At 42.5% G+C, this 16,396-nt stretch overlaps 1 protein-coding gene across 1 annotated transcript in view; it reads right to left on the bottom strand.

Annotated features, from left to right (window-relative positions):
• Positions 1 to 14,457, bottom strand: part of Erich6b (glutamate rich 6B) — a 71,374-nt gene extending 56,917 nt beyond the window's left edge. The window contains exon 1 of the mRNA XM_047554300.1: positions 14,408 to 14,457. The gene's annotated coding sequence lies outside the window, so the exon portion shown is untranslated. The remainder of the gene's footprint in view (positions 1 to 14,407) is intronic.
• Positions 14,458 to 16,396: the final 1,939 nt, after the last annotated feature.

Below are 16,396 nucleotides of genomic sequence, written 5' to 3'. Positions count from 1 at the left end.
GCCATGATATATTTTAAATCTTTGAGGGAAATGAAACATATGCAACATTTGTTGCACTAACTTGAAGTTATGCTATATTCTTTTTGATGATGGCATATTTTGCAAAGCTGAGTCTTTGGAAGTTGTTGAGATCAAAAGCCAAGTATGTGCAAAAATTGGTGAGGAAGAGGAAACAAGGCTGGTCATGACCCATGTGATTCCAAGGTCCTAGAAACCGCACATTGCTCAGAGGGCACAAGTGCTCCATTATAAGTCGTTATGGCTGTTTAAGATTGAAATAAAACCATTAATTCTTCCTTCATTTTCTCTGTATTATGTTGGGTTATAAATATGTGACACACGGCAAGGTATGGTGGCTCAGGGCAATAATCCCAGTGACTTGGGAGACTGAGGCAGGAGGATTGCAAGTTCAAGGCCAAGCCTGGGTGACTTAGTGAGACCTTGCCTCAAAATAAAAAAATAAAAAGGGCTGGAGATGTAGCTCAGTGGTAGGGCACTCCCTGGTACTGCAAAAAAAAAAAAAAAAAAAAAAAGTGACATAGGATGAGACACAAATATTTATTAAGTTTTTTGAGTATAACTATTTAGGAAATGGAATGGTTAGGGATTTCCTTTGGCCTTCCAGCACCTTGGAAAAAAATCAGACACTGAGGATACCAAGAACTGAGAAAGTTTGGGATCATATAATTCTCCCAGGGCTTAAATGAAGAAACCTGGAGCCATCTTATACTCTTCTCTTTCATCCTCTTGAAACACTCATCCAAACACTCTTGAGTAAGTAAGTCCTCTTGTCCATCTCCTCCAAAGTGCCCTGAATTCATTTTTCTTTCCACCACCACGTGATCACCCTTGTCTAAGAACCACCATTTTCTATGATGGTCTCCCTCCTTCCGCTCTTGTGCTCCAACAATCCATTCTTCAGAGTGAGCTTGTGAAAACATCAAACAGATCATGTTGCTCTCTTGCTTAAACTCCCCTCCTCACTCCACCTTGAAAGACCTCCAAGGTCACCCACCCTGGCCCTGCATCCTCCCCTTGCTATGGCCTCTCTGCACCTGAGGGCTCTTCTATTAGCCTTTCCCATTGTCTGGAAAGGTCTCCATCTGCTTGAATATCTTCAAACACTTGACTCCTGCTCCTGAAGTCCCAGCTCGAATGTCACCTGCCCCTCGAGGCCTCCCCTGAGCAGTTGATCTGAAATTGCCCCCTCTCCAGTTGGCCACCATATATCTTGTCGGGGTGCCCGGGACCCCTGGTCCTAGGTAAGGCTAAGATGGCGCCTGGCAGTGAGCCAGAGCAGTTAACTTTTGCACAAACAACTGACATTATTTTGAGGAAGTTCCAGGGATTGGTTGAGTTCCCTCGTGGACAGTGCATGATCACTGCATGTCTGCATTTACTGCCTGTATCTGTTCATGCTCTCCCCTCGTGCTCAAAAGCTGATTGGTTAGAGTAATATATATATTGGAGTGTAAGTTCCTCTAAGAGGAAGAAGGAGAACAAAGGGAGAACAAAGAAAGAGGAGAACAAAGAAAGAACTGAGAGGATGGGGGTGCGCGCAATAAAAAGGCTGAAAAGAACCAGGTGTCATGTCTCTCTGCGGGCAGGGAGCGCGATAGGTGGTGCCGAAAGACCCGGGAGCCTTACAGGTAAAGTAAGAGTAAGTTTTTTTTTCTTTCATTCAAGACGTAAATAGTCCGAGAGTAAGTTTTCATTCAAGACATAAATAGTCCGAGAGTAAGTTTTCATTCAAGACGTAAATAGTCCGAGAGTAAGTTTTTCAATTCAAGACATAAATAGTCCGAGGATAAGATAGTGAGACAGTCTCGACGTTCGCAGCATTGCGACAAGCTGAAGTAATTAAAAGGTAAATCTAAGCAGTGATATTCATTTTAAGACCTTGAGTCCGAGCGGTGATATTCATTTTAAGACCTTGAGTCCATCAGTGCAGGGATCCAGTATAAAGTAAAAGGGAAGTTCCAGGCAAGGGAACAGTTCATAATGTTCATATTAAGACCTTGAGTCCGAGCAGTGATCAGAGCTGTGTGTGTGGTGTGTTATTTTTGTGTTTGTTGTGTGGCTTGTTTGTGTGCTTGGAGCTCTTAGTGCTGTAAGATTTAATCATAGGAACAGAACTGTCTAAAATTAGATAATTGTTTCATGATTTTCTGCATTCAAACCTAACCTAATTTCTCAACCAGGAAAAAAAGGGTTAAAAAGTCCTGGGTGATCCTCCCTCCCCCCTGCCTGGCCTTGTCAAAGCCTGCAATGGAATGTAAATTACAGCAGTCTCAGCGGGAAGGAGGAGGGGTAACCTGAAGAAAAGAAAAAAAAAAAAAAAAAAAAGGTGTCCGTTTTAAACTTAACTAACTTATTTTCTAGGATTCTTCGTTTGTTTTGTTTTTCTTTAATGTTGTATTTTTGAGCTCATAATTTTGATCCTACATACCTAGGTTAATGATTTTTTTCTTTTTGATCAGTTCTATTTTTTATTCAACTGAAGTTTTTAAACATCTGTTTCATTGCAATGAACATTTACCTATAAAGTTACAAGGCCTTTGATTTTGTGTTATGTGTTATGTCGTGCTGTCTAATGTCATGTTTTGTCAAAACTGAGCGCTCTTAAAATAAAAATTTAAATATGGATCCAAATACTTTTATTCACGTGATTTAAAAAGGTTCAATTTAAATTGGGTAAACTAATAAAAGTAAAATATCTTTAAAAATAACTTGCAAGTCTCCAGGTGGTCAAACTAATGAAATGTTAATGTTAAACAATGTCTAATATCAATTGCTTCTAGGACTTTTCTTCAGCAGGAAAGAGGCAACAGATCCTGTTCAGGACACTTGTCTGATATCTTGGTTTTTATAAAATAAATAAATTGGAGTTAACATGTATGGGATTACTCAAATGTGTTTGTAGAGACGTCTGGTTAATTTACAAAGTTAAAATGCTAATTGTTAAATAACATCAAGTACTTTTAACTTCTTAAATTACATGGGGTAACATACTTAAACATTATTGGTGTTTTCATAGGTTGGTAAATAAAAAGGGTTTAAACTTGCTTTGTGTCATCACTAAACTAAAAACAAGGTTATTAGAAGTTATGTCCTAACAAGTGGAATTCTATATATAAAGGGTCCCAAAAGTTTCAACTGTGTTTCAATTAAGAGTACTATAAACAACAAAATATTTAATCTTATTAAAATAGAGTGATTTATCTAAATTCAAAAATTTCATAAGAGTTGTTTCAGAATGTGAACAAAAAGGGGTCAACAAATAGGAAAGAGAAAATAAAAGGTTTTGGGTATGGAAATATATTTAGTAAAAGGAAAAAGGAAATGTTTCTGGGTAAGAAAGTCTGTGTGTAAATAAAGGGCAAGTTTCAACAAGTCTGTGTGTAACTAAGTTGGTTGTATGTATGTAAAACAGCTAAAGCTATTTAAGGTTTTTCCTAAGGTGAAATACTAATGTTCTAATATAAGCCAAAGTTTAATCTATATGGTAAAGTGACATGGTAAAATGGCAAGGATTTCTTAGAAACACTAATTTACTCTTAACTTTGTGTCTCTTAAGTTTTATTCTTTAGAACAATTAGTCTTAAAAATTGGGGTGTATACAATTATGGTTAAACAACTGTTAAAGTATTGTACTGTGTTACAGAGTCTAAATTTTTCTTTAAAAACTAAATTTGGTAAGAAAAAAGGTGTCAAGGTAATTGTGAAATGGTTTCTAGTTGTATATTAAATGTGTTCATATTTTCCAGGTATACAAGTTTTTAAAGCAGGAAATTTATCAAGCTGCTATTCTCCAGATTAAACTTGTCTGTAATGGTAATCTTAAACTTATAAAGAGTAAATTTTAATTGGGAATTTATTTCTATCATTTAATGTTCTATTATGGGACATATTATCAGTAAGGTATATGTAAAATGGGTTACTTATTTCACTGAGATAAAAACTTAAATGTAAATATATATCTAAGAGTTAGTGACAGCCTGATTTGTTTAAAGGTTCATATTGTAAAAGGTGAAAACATTTTGCTACACAAAAGAAAAGTTAAAAGCTCTCTCAGCCTTTCTTTGATTGATTACTGTTTTGGATATAATGTTAGACTGTGTTAACTAATGTTCATATGGACTCAGAAATCAATATATATAAACTTCTTAATTGACATTTAAGAAAGAGTATAATGCATTATAGCAAAAATGGGACAACAATGACTGAGATTGGGGTCCCTGACTTCATGACTGTAGCATGCCTGGTGCCTGGAAGTGTTCCTGTGTAGGAGCACAAGATGCCTAACTGCTGTGGCAGTAACCTCCCTGGGGAGGCTCTGTACAGGAGTCCTATCAGCTCTTACATTGATATCAGGCACACAGCTCTTGGGCAGAAAGAAATTGTTTTGCTAGGTAACCAGTGTTTCATCAGTTCCCTTCTCTAGTTCCTGCCCACCTTACAGTAACTTTGGAGAGTGGACTTCTTTGAGAGCTACACAGAGTTCCTAACATTGTACTTTGCAGTTGTGGGAAAAAGTTGCATAGATGGTCTAGTCTCTATAACTCTCCTAAAAACAAAGAATAATGCTTACATAGTCTCTAAAATAATAAGACATGTATAAAGATTGCTAACATAACTCTTTAGGTCTGCATTTCCATCAGAGAATAGAGCTCCATCTGATCTCAGCTTAATCTTCAAAATCTGTGTTTATAAACCTTTATTTTCTAATACTCCTTTGACCCTCACTGAACTTGAAAATTTGGTCATGCTGGTCATGGCAAAAGGGGCAAAAATTAGTTGTAGGATTAGAACACTTAAGATCTATAAAGAGTCACGCCTTACCTGAGATAAGGCTCTGCCTCCCACCTTACTGCATGTTAGAGTGACTCCAAAATAAGTCAGACTTCAGCTTATTTAAAGTTATAATCAAAAGATTGGTTTTTTGTTGTAAAATTACTATGATCTCAAATAGGAAATATAATGTGGTTCTCAGTCAAAATTCAAGATAGCTATTATACAAGCAGGATATATTTTTACTCTTGCTAATTTCATTTTGTAAAACTGTTACCTGTTAATGTTTTGCAGAAGTAGCTGCTTCAAGAACACGCAACCTAGGTAACTTATGATAATAAGCCATCACCTATAGAACAGATAGTGGTAACTTCCAGAACTAATGCAGACTCCAGTTAGATAAAAGGGTAAATAACTGTAAAGTTATGGACATTAAAGTTAAAGCCCAGTACTCTTACTTTATGACTGGTGAAACTGGCTTGCTGGATGATTAAGATCAAACTTAGAGATTGGAATTAAATACAGAAGGCAATATAGGCCAGTATTTGGATCTTTTGTCCTCAGTCAGCCTGAACCCACGAACAAGAGAACTTCTCTAAGGAGCTTTGCAACTCTGTGTCACACAACCTCCTGATCAAGGAGATTGTTGAGACTAGAGGATGAGAATCGCTCAGTGCATCTGCTGCAGAGGAGGGTCATGGAAAAGGGAGACATCCCTTAATGCTTCCAAAGGAAGTCACCTCATCAAGGAGACCCTGCCTAACCAATGGTACTGGAGGAGCTAAGAAGCTGCTCTTCAATTCTCTACAAGTGGCCCCTGTGGGAACTCAGCTGACTCTTTAACAAGACAGGAACCAGGTCAATTTGACCAGCTTGATCTTAGACACCCAGCAAAACAGTGAAAACCAAAATATAGCCATTCTTGGGCATTTAAGAGAAATAATAATTAAATGTAACTTAAGATGTACACTTATGTTAGTCCACTAGAATAAAGACTGGAAGCTACAAATGAAAGAAAGATTCTTCAGCAAATGTGCCTGATAACTATCAAGAGAAACTGCCAGAGTCAGAAGTTTTTAGTCAGTTTAAGGCCTGCAGATCTTCCTAAGCTACACAGGTAGACTTAATCTATGTTTGCTCGTATGATTACCTAGCCCTAAGTAACAGAAGTATAGAAACACAGGTTATACCAATAAAGGAATATTTTCCAAAATCAGATGACTTAAGTAGCTTAACTATATTTTTTGGGATATCTATGACATTAAGAGTTAAATGTTGTGTTTACATTCCTGATAACCTGGACAATGTTAAAGTTCCCAAATAAAGGCCTTGTCCTTTCCAGCCTTTGCTAGGTCTAGTTATGGGAACAATTTCTCAGTTCTTCCACCTCCTGGTGAGAGATTGACTTCTGTCATTTTCATGATACTCAGTGGCATGCTCCAGATGCTGCAACATTTACTTTGTACTAATTTCATTTCAGTACTCATATCTTTTTGTTCTTCTATCATAGAAGCACCCACCCCCAGATGACTTTACAACCTGCTCCTCCCCAACCAGACTTCTACCTCGGACCCCTCGATTGACCCGATTTTTAAAAAAGGAACTCCAAACTGCTTGCCCCTCACTGCCCCCTTTCAGCTTCGAAGCAGCCAGAACGACCGACGCCCCCTTTTCCTTAAAGCAGTTGGGAGTTCCTATAGCTAAAGTGGGGAATGAAGTCAGAATTAAGGACAGGTAGTTAGTGTAGAAATAGGGAATCGGGTCAATTCGAGGAAATGAAGCCATGAAGCCATCTGCCTTTGCAAATGTCAAACTCTGGGTAATAAGGGTAACCCGGTGCTTTACTGGAGCTGCGGCTCAGTTTGTGTGTTTCCGCGGAATAAACTAACTTACAACCTCTTTTTAGTCTCTTAGGAGGAACAGTTCAACTATGTAACAAAACAACTGCTTCTCTCAATTGTACTTCAGATTTGTGCTATCTCTCAATGTTAAAATGCTTCTAGGGTTCCTGCTGGCAGACTTAATGTGTGTTCCTACCTTCCTACCAGTCCCAGTCTCTGTTACAGATGCAGAATTGCCAGTGTTACTATCAAGAAACAGGAGAGAATTTGACATCACAGTGGCTATGGTCACTGCAATAGTGGTTTCTGCAACAGCAGCACTAGCAACTGCCATACCTACAACAACAGCAGTCAATCACTTGGCCGAAAATACAGCTGCAGCCTTACAGACTAAAGAAACTCTAAACCAACATCTAACAGCAGGCATACTCCTTATAAATCAAAGAGTGGACTTACTTCAAGAACAAATGGACATTTTACAGGAACTGTTAAACGTGGGATGTATTTATCATCTGACGGGACTGTGCGTTACATCTGTAGCTTACCATAACTTCAGCTATGCAGCAAACTTGTCTAGAATCTTATCTGTTCAGCTTCGTACCAACTGGTCTTATGAATTTGATAATCTTACTGCTATTCTTAGATCTCAAATTGTTAGCCTTAACGCTACTAGAGTCGATATAGCGCCAATGTCTGAAGTGCTAAGTTGGATATCCTCTTCTTTCAGCTTTGTAAAGCAATGGGCAGGAATGGGAGCTTTATTTATCCTCATGGTTATTACTGTTATCTTCCTCACGCGCTTTATCATGCGCATGCGCCAAGATTATGCTAGAGATCGCATCATCTTTCATCAGGCCATGACTGCCCTAGAGGCCGGCAGTTCCCCACAAGTATGGCTCACGATGCTGGACCGGTAGTCATACGGGTAAGAAAGGAGGTGACCCCGTACCGACCTAAGACAGGAGCTGTAGCATGCTCTACAGTCATCCAATGACGGGTAAGGACGGTGGTTGACCACTCCGCCTAAGACAGGCACGGTCCCGAGCCTTAATTTTATAATAAAAAAGGGGGAACTGTCGGGGTGCCCGGGACCCCTGGCCCTAGGTAAGGCTAAGATGGCGCCTGGCAGTGAGCCAGAGCAGTTAACTTTTGCACAAACAACTGACATTATTTTGAGGAAGTTCCAGGGATTGGTTGAGTTCCCTCGTGGACAGTGCATGATCACTGCATGTCTGCATTTACTGCCTGTATCTGTTCATGCTCTCCCCTCGTGCTCAAAAGCTGATTGGTTACAGTAATATATATATTGGAGTGTAAGTTCCTCTAAGAGGAAGAAGGAGAACAAAGGGAGAACAAAGAAAGAGGAGAACAAAGAAAGAACTGAGAGGATGGGGGTGCGCGCAATAAAAAGGCTGAAAAGAACCAGGTGTCGTGTCTCTCTGCGGGCGGGGAGCGCGATAATATCTCTTGACATTGTTTTACTTTCCTCCTGACTTGTCACTCCTTAATGCATTACGTCCATGGTTCTGTATATTTAGGAATAGAAACTTTGCTTTCTTGTTCACCACTGTATTCACGCTACCTAGAATAGTTCCTGGCACATAGTAGGAGCTCCATAAATATTTGTCGAAAAGAATGAACGAGTAACAATCTTGTGTGGTTGGGTGTTTGGATCATTTGTGGATGGTTCCAAATGGAGAAGATCCAAAAGCATGTAAGTATGTTGGGAGTGAGGGAACCAGTAATTTCATTTGAATTCATACACACACACACACACACACACACACACACACACATTTATATACAAGATATATTTTACAAACTAGGTAATCTAGTCAAGGACAGGGGTCTCCTGTATTCTTTGGGAAGACACCGTTGATCATTACCCTATGCAGACTCCATTTTTCTGAGCAATACTGATAGTTATCATGAATAATCATATTGAGTTGGATAGTTAATGAATCGACTTCCTTATATCATTTATTATTCTTCGTAACACTTTTGCCCTTTACTTTTCTTTCTTTTTCCTTAAGAAATTGAGATAAAGACTTAAACACCACCATATACACTACTGTCACTACAGCCTTAAGCCAAAGGCGAGATTCCCATTATCCAGTGGTAGGAACAGGTGCAGAATTATTCAACATCTCTGGTAAACAGCACTAAGGATTAAAAAGTTTTCTTTAATAAGATTAATTCTGAAATATGGAGAGCAGTTTGGCATATCCCCAAAGATACAAGGCATTTCTATCTATATGAGACTGAAAGAGCTTTCACACAAAGCAGTTTGATTTTTCAATCTCAAAGAGATGCATCAGGGGGGTTGGTAGGAGGGACATGGCAACAGATGCTGGGGGAGCGGGAAAGTCAGATCCTCAGCCAGGAATTGCATCTGTGGCTTTCACTACCCAGGATGTAGAGGGTAGAGGGCGTTTGTTCCTAGAATCTCAAGATTATGCAAAGAGGGCAGTCATGGGTGGGTTAGGGATCAGAGGAATAACCTTGAATTTCCAGGGATAGGAGCTCAGTGCTGTCTGAGGAAGACAGTCGGCCAGCAAAAACAAACAATAAATAATGACCATGCCGCTGGTAATAGTAGTGATAATAAGATCACAGCTGCAATTTCTGTGTGTCAGGCACTGTATTTAGCACATAACAAATGATAAGGACTTCTACTATTATCTTCTTCCCTTGGGCTTCAGCCAGGCTTCCTGGGTCTGTTCTTTGGAGTTATTCACAACAGATTTGTTCCACAGTGAGTTGCAAATATTTGAAGGCAGCTTTTGTGTGTCCTTTATGTGTTTTTTTCTTTCTGGGCTAAACTTATGTTTACTTTTTTGAACCTAACACAGGTATTTACATGGGTTGTCACTGCATTTCATAGTGCTGGTTTTGCCTTACACTCCAAGGCCTCACAAATATTTGTGAACCCTGATTTTATCATTCAGTGTATTAACATAAAAGTGCTCCTGAAAATTATAAGCCTTTTATTCTTTCTCCTTTTCTTCTTTTCTCTTTGCTTCCACAGACATTTCTTGCAGACATTTTTATGTGCCAGATGCTATGTCAGGCACTGGGCAGCAGTTTGCATAAGGCATACCTAAGGGTTTTAGGAAAGTTTCTTGCTTAAGTAGAGAGGATTGAAAATGCAGTAGAGTGTGATGATGTAATGAATGAAAAAAGAGGAGAGTTTTTAACATGAGTTGGAAGAGTGATTATCTATAAGAGGAGAAGATGGGGGACCAGTAGGAAACCAGTGCTACCCCAGCTCCTGGAGCACGGAGCCTGTGAGGGGGCCAGGCAGTCCCCACTTAATTCAAAGCTAGCCAGAGGTGGTTCCAGTGGAGCTTATGTAAGGAAAGAGGCTCTGCTGTTCCTGCCCAATGCCACAACCTTTTCGTCTCCCTCCTACAGTACTACAGTCAGCTGTTCCTCTACCTGCCCACCTCCCTAAACAATTAAGGGCAGCAGCATTGGCTAGAGGGTCCAAGTTTCCATACAAGGGACTTGAGCACAGAATCAAAAGATGAGGAGAGGAAGGCATCTTTTCTGACCTGAAAATGCCCACATGGTGGTTGGGAAGGCTGTAGGATCAAGTACAAGGGCGCATTTTTGGGATTATGACTGCCTGTAACCAGACCAGGCAACTACCCAAGCATAATTACCCAGATCAATTAGAAGTCATCCTCAACGTGAAGACTGGAATCCTCAGAAGTCCAGGTGAGACGGTTCATTTGCACATGACATAGGGCCCAGGATGGTGTTTGAAGCCTGCAGGTTTCCAGAAGTTAGGAATTTTGCAGAATAGAGAATGGGTGGCCTTGCTAGACCTATTATCCCATGGTGACCCATATCCTTGTTCATTGAGGGACAACCTTGTGGCCATGAGTCCTTTCTAAAGAAACAAATATCTGCAGCCTAGAGGCTCCAGAGTTCTGGGATCTAGTGGTTTATGGACCAGTGCCTTATGTCACCAGGTGCTGTCCCTGAACCTCTCCCTAGTTCTTCCTAGGATCCCTGAGACTCTATGGAAAACTGTTTTCACAGACTGATTTGATGAGGGCTGCTGAGCTCCACCTGTTTTCAGGAGTTCAGAAAAGTGTGCGCTCTGCCCTGGGTGGGAAGGACTGGTGTTTATTTCCTCAGGTTGTGTCCATGAACACGTTCAGGCTTAGTTCCTGGGCAATGAGTTCCTAGGAATGGGAGTGGGTGCAGACACACACACTTCAGCTCGCTCTGAAAGCATGGCTAGAAGCTTCGAACCAGCATAAAGCCAAAATGTGTCACAACCACCATCAAATCAGGACTGAAAATCTCATCCTGGAGTTGAGAACAGCTCAGGACGTGGGGTAGGCTGTCTCGCATCCCTTTCTCCGAAAAGGCTAAGGTATCAGTATAGAGGGACACAGATTCTTGGTTCCACATTTTGAGTGTACTGGATGTATGCATTAGTCCAAAGAAACCTAGTCAATAAATATATAATCCTAAGAGGGGATTTATCAGATTGGCTCAAACAATCAGAGGTTTAATAGTCCCATAATGACCATCTGCAGGCTGGAGAATCAGGAAAACCAGTAGTTGGCTCAGTCCAAGAAGCTGGAGCCTCAGGATGAGAAAGGGGATGTGGAGGGAGAGAGACTGTACATTCCTGGCTGATTCAGTGGGAGGCTGAAGGCCCAAAACTCCCTGGAGCTTTTGTCGGCTGGACAAGTCACGTTAAGGCTGAAGAACCCGGAGTCTGATGTCCATGGGCATCAGCTGCAGGAGAGCACACCTTCGTAAAGGGAGAACAGGAGCAAAACCAGTTTCTCTTCTGCCTTCTCATTCCAGGCCTCTAACTGATAGGATGGTGCCACCCAGTTGGGACAGGAGGTCTTCCCCACCCAGCTCACTGACCCACATGCCAGTCTTCTCTGGAAACATCCTCATAGACACAACGCCTTTACCAATGCAGTTTTCTAGGTATCCCAGAATCCAGTCAAGATGACTACCCAACTTAACCACCCCAGTGGTTAAAACCAGAGAAAATTTCATTATTAATCTAGCCTCTCTCCTTTTGGGGGAACAGGAAGAACATTGGCAGATGCTTCTAGACTGAGAGATTCTGAGTTGTACATCCTGAGAGCAAAGAGGCCTAAGAAACCAGCAAGATCAAGGAGGAGATCAGCAGGGGTGGGTTGAGGACACAGGAATGCAGATCACAGGCTGAGGTCTGGGGAGGGTGGGGGGTCTTCAGCTCAGGCCTCTTCTTAACAGGAGACATGGACTCTATCTACAGTAGGAGAAATGGCAGGGCTTCACCCTGTCTCATGGTGCAGGAGAAACCTCTAGCCGTGGTGGAGAGTTGTGGAGGAACTTCCAAGAGGAGACTGGAGAGATTTGGTTCTAGGACAGGTCAGTTTATTCAAAACTTTATGTGTATCTTTCATGTAAAGTCTTTTTTTTTTTTTTTTTTTTTTTTGGTACTGGGGATTTTACCCAGGGGCACTTAACCACTGAGCCACATCCCCAGCCCTTTTTTATATTTTATTTAGGGACAGGGTCTTGCTGAATTGCTTAGGGACTTGCTAAGTTGCTGAGGCTGGCTTTAAACTTTCAATCCTTCTGCCTCAGCCTCCCCAGCTGCTGGGATTACAGGCGTGCACACACTTCATGTCAATTCTTTTTTTTTTTTTTTTTATTTTTACAGATTGCATTTTGATTCTTTGTACACAAATGGGGTCCATTGTTTCTATGGTTGTGCACAATGTACAGTCATACAGATTCGTGTAATTATATACATATATAGGGTAATGATGTCTGTCATTCCACCATTTTTCATATCCCCCTCCCTCTCATTTCCCTCTATGTAATCTAAAGTTCCTCCATTCTTTTCTCACCCCCACTACCTCCACCCCCATTTTATATCATCATCCACTTATCAGGGAAAAAAATTCAGCCTTTGGTTTTTTGGGATTGGCTTATTTCACTTAGCATGATATTCTCCAATTCCATCCATTTATCTGCAAATGCCATATTATTCTTCTTGTGTATATATATACCACATTTTCTTTATCCAGTCATCTGTTGATCATGTCATCATGTCAATTCTTGATATGCCTAGTAACAATGTCACATTTTTTAATAGTAAGAGTCAGCCTAGAAAGAGGCCAGGCCCTTGGGCTGGTCCTGCATTAGCTTGGATGGTATGGGTGCTGTCTCTCTGGAGGCAGGAGTCCTCCTGCCTGCACATCCTTAACACTGGGGTTTCTAGGCTCTCGTTTTTCTGCTCCAAAATATTCACCATCTTGCTTTGTGTTCTGGAGGATGCAGTATGTGTTTCTGCTGAGTCTTCCCCAGTGGGATTTCTTTTGCAGTCCCAGCCTTGCTTTTGAATTTCCTATCACTTTAAAGCAACTCTATTTATTCTTCAAAACTCAAGTCAAATTCACTTCCTCTGGGGACATGCAGGGTCTTGCAGAAAAGCTCTGTCTCCTCCTCAGCTCTCTCTGCACTGCCACTGCTCCCTTCAATTGCTTGTGTGTCTGCCTCACCCATGAGATGGTACCCGGGGCACAGCGCCTGGCACATGGGGATTTCCGGATGTGGACTGAATGGATGATCCAAGGAGACTGACTGCAAATCAGATTTCTGCCTTGATTATTTCAGGTCCCATCTGTTTAGCCTACCCTCCTCCATCAGGAAAACCCACGGGATGAGTGCTGGGTGGTCTGACAGCCAAGAGGAGCTGGAGAAGAGAACAGGATGGGTCATGGGGCTCTTGGGTGTCCCTGGGGTTCTGCCAGCAGATGTTGCAAATCCTAGTTGGAGCAAGGGAAGAAGTCTCATTTCTGTAAAAGATTCCAGGACACCCTGCAGTGTTCTGCAACACGTGGCAAGCTTGTCCCCTTATCTTCCATAGCTGTTACTAAACCTTTTAATTTCCTGGCAGAATTCTCTATGAAAGCAGCTGCTTTCCCTCGAGGGGAACGAGGATGACCTACTTGTGTAAGTTCCACTGTGCCACGTCTGGGTGGATCCGGATCCACATTAAAACGTCGTGTGGGGACAAACGGGGAAGTCAAAAAGTTCTGTTGAACTTCCTTGGACCAATCGCTGCAGTTTTTAGTAGTACCCAGTGCAACGGAGAAAACATAATTTCCTAGGGCCTTTCTTATAAATAGAATTTCAAATGTATTCAGGTTTGCACTTTCAAGCAGGGCGACTTGGGGTCCACACGTGGCACAGAATACTTGTAAAACACCAACGCTGGTCACTGCTCACCGTTTCCCTGAAAGACTAGTTAAGACCACTGTTTTATAGAGGTTGGGGAGGAAGGGAATCAAGGGAAACTGAGCGACTTGCCTTGGGTAACGAGTAGGACGGGCAAGTCTGGATTTCAAAATCTGGGGCTTTTCCCCTGGTTGAGCCAGGGGACTATGCAGCCGTGGGGAAGGGGCACCGCCTGCATCCACACTTTTCTTTGCAACTCAGGGGTCAGTTTTCTGGAGTGCAAGGGACCGGGTCCTCCTTTAGTTGTACAAGTGCCAAACCTGAACACCACCTTTCATAAAGGGGAGAGTTGGGGCGAAAGTAGGAAACAGAAAGGGCAAAGGCGGAGGAGCGCAGAGCCGGGGAGAAACAAAGGAGTCTGCCGAGTTGACGCTTCTTTGTTCCCCTGACCCTCCCTCCAAAGCTCCCTCCCTCCTCCTGCCAGATCGGCCAAGGCTAGCAGGCTGAAAGGCACCTGGCGCGTCTCCCCAGGAACGCAGGGAGCGGAAGTCCGCAGCCCTTACCCGAGCCAGGCGCGCGCTGCTCCACCGCACTCTCCCGCGCTGCGTTTGTTAGAGCTCTGTTACCATGGGGACAGCGCGCCCCGCCCCGCCCCGCAACCGCGCCTTCACCGCATCTGCGCGCTGGCGGGGGTTCTGAGACTCTGCGCCTGCCCTTGATCTCCTTTTCCCAGCCTGTCTCCTCGCGGGGGGGAAAGTTTGGGCCAGGCGTCAGGGAGGCGAGGAAGTTTTCTCTATTGTCTGCGTCAGGTGGAAGTTACAGCCCCGTGGAGTGTTTCCCCGAATGGGGACTGTACACGTCGGGCTTCCAGTACTACATCTTTCCAGAGTCTTGAGGTCCAGAGCTGAGTGTGTGGGTGGCTGCTAAGTTGAAGAATTGGGACACGTGGCTCCCAGGGCACCCTGAGCAAACTCATCTATGCTGGTCCCCAGGACAAAGATCCCTGAGCTACCTGGGTGACCTCCCCTTCACCCTCTTGAGTACTGTTCCAGGTGGGCAAGGAACTGCCCTGAAGGGGACAGAGTTCCTGCGTGTGGGTCAGGGGCTGCGTGTGGGGTGAAGTTCACATGCTCCGACCACCGTGAATGAACTTGTTGAAGTTGCAGAGTGGCCCTCGGTGGGTTGGGGAGCCAGCCTGCCAGCCATTTCTGTATAGCCATTTCTGGCCAGTTGTCAGAGAATTCAGAAGAAAAGGAGCTGGATCTTTGAAGTGCCTGTAATTTGCTGTGATTTCCCATTCTAAATAAATAATCACGTTTGCACCTAAATTTCTAATTACAATTCTTTATACGTTTGAAGAGGTTCTACCAAAGCTCCAGGTTTAACCACAAAACTTAAAGAATCATGCGTACCCCAGGTGTACCATGTGTGTTACTGGATTTTTCATATTGTCCCTTGGTGGCCTGTGCTGGCTCTTGGGAATGGGGTGGGAATGACAAAACAGAGAAGCCCAGTGGGACAGAGATGAGACACAGAACCCAAGGGTGCTCTGTCTGGTGGTCTCATGAGATCAGCAAATGGATAATGACCAGATGACTATTTCTGCCCCTCAGTCTTACATGGAGAAAAACAGAAGAGAGGGAAATTCAAACCAGCATCATGGGTGCAGGGCGGAGTGTAGGAGCAACAGGAAGATGCTGTGACGTGTCCAGAGAACTCCTTGGACCATATCCCAAGGGTCCCTTGAAGCATAAAGTAAGAATGCAAGGTTAGGTGATTACGAACTACTGCAGCATGGGAGGGGCACTGATTTAAAGACTTCTTCTAAGGTGGACACTTCTCAATTCTACTCTGTGGCAGTGCCAAGGATTGACTGGGGGGAATTTAACATAGTCCCCTACAATCTCCATGGACTTCACCCAAATCTAAGCCAAACTTGGTACTTGTATACAGACACAGTTTCAGGACAAGTTTTTTGGCCTACCACTTCCAGTAGTCCCTGGCCTTTTAGTACCTTGTCACATAAGTAAGTTCCAGTGTCCACTCCCAGCCTGGTGACTGGAATCTGGGTTTTTGGCGTGGTAAGGCCTTCCACAAGATGGCGCTCACAGGTTTTGTTTTTTTAGATTTTTGCGTGGATTCATTCCTCTGCTGATGTTTTATTGAACACCTAATATATGCTAATCTTTTTCTAGGAGATGTTGGAGATACAGACTTAGCAAGACAGACTAAATCCCTGGTTTCAAGTTATGTTAAAAGGTTGTGATTTTTACACTCTCAGAGGCAAAACCAAACACTGATATGTTTCCCAGTGTATGTTGCTAATACATACTCTTGATAATTCTGTTACATGTCTGACAATTGCACACCTCCTTTTTCCTTTAGACTGCTATGGTTTGGACTATTTAATTACTGTCTGGGGAAGAAATGAACTTACATCTGTCTATGCAAATCACTGGCTGAGATTCTATCTTTTGCCAGAAAAGATTTACCCAATCTGGATAATTCCAGATTGTTGCCAAGCACTTTTTCATTTGGTTGGGTTTTCAATT

Source organism: Sciurus carolinensis, chromosome 5 (assembly GCF_902686445.1).
Source record: "Sciurus carolinensis chromosome 5, mSciCar1.2, whole genome shotgun sequence".
Lineage (NCBI taxonomy): Eukaryota > Metazoa > Chordata > Mammalia > Rodentia > Sciuridae > Sciurus > Sciurus carolinensis.
Note: the sequence above shows the minus strand (reverse complement) of the source record. Positions and strands in the feature narration are given on the sequence as shown.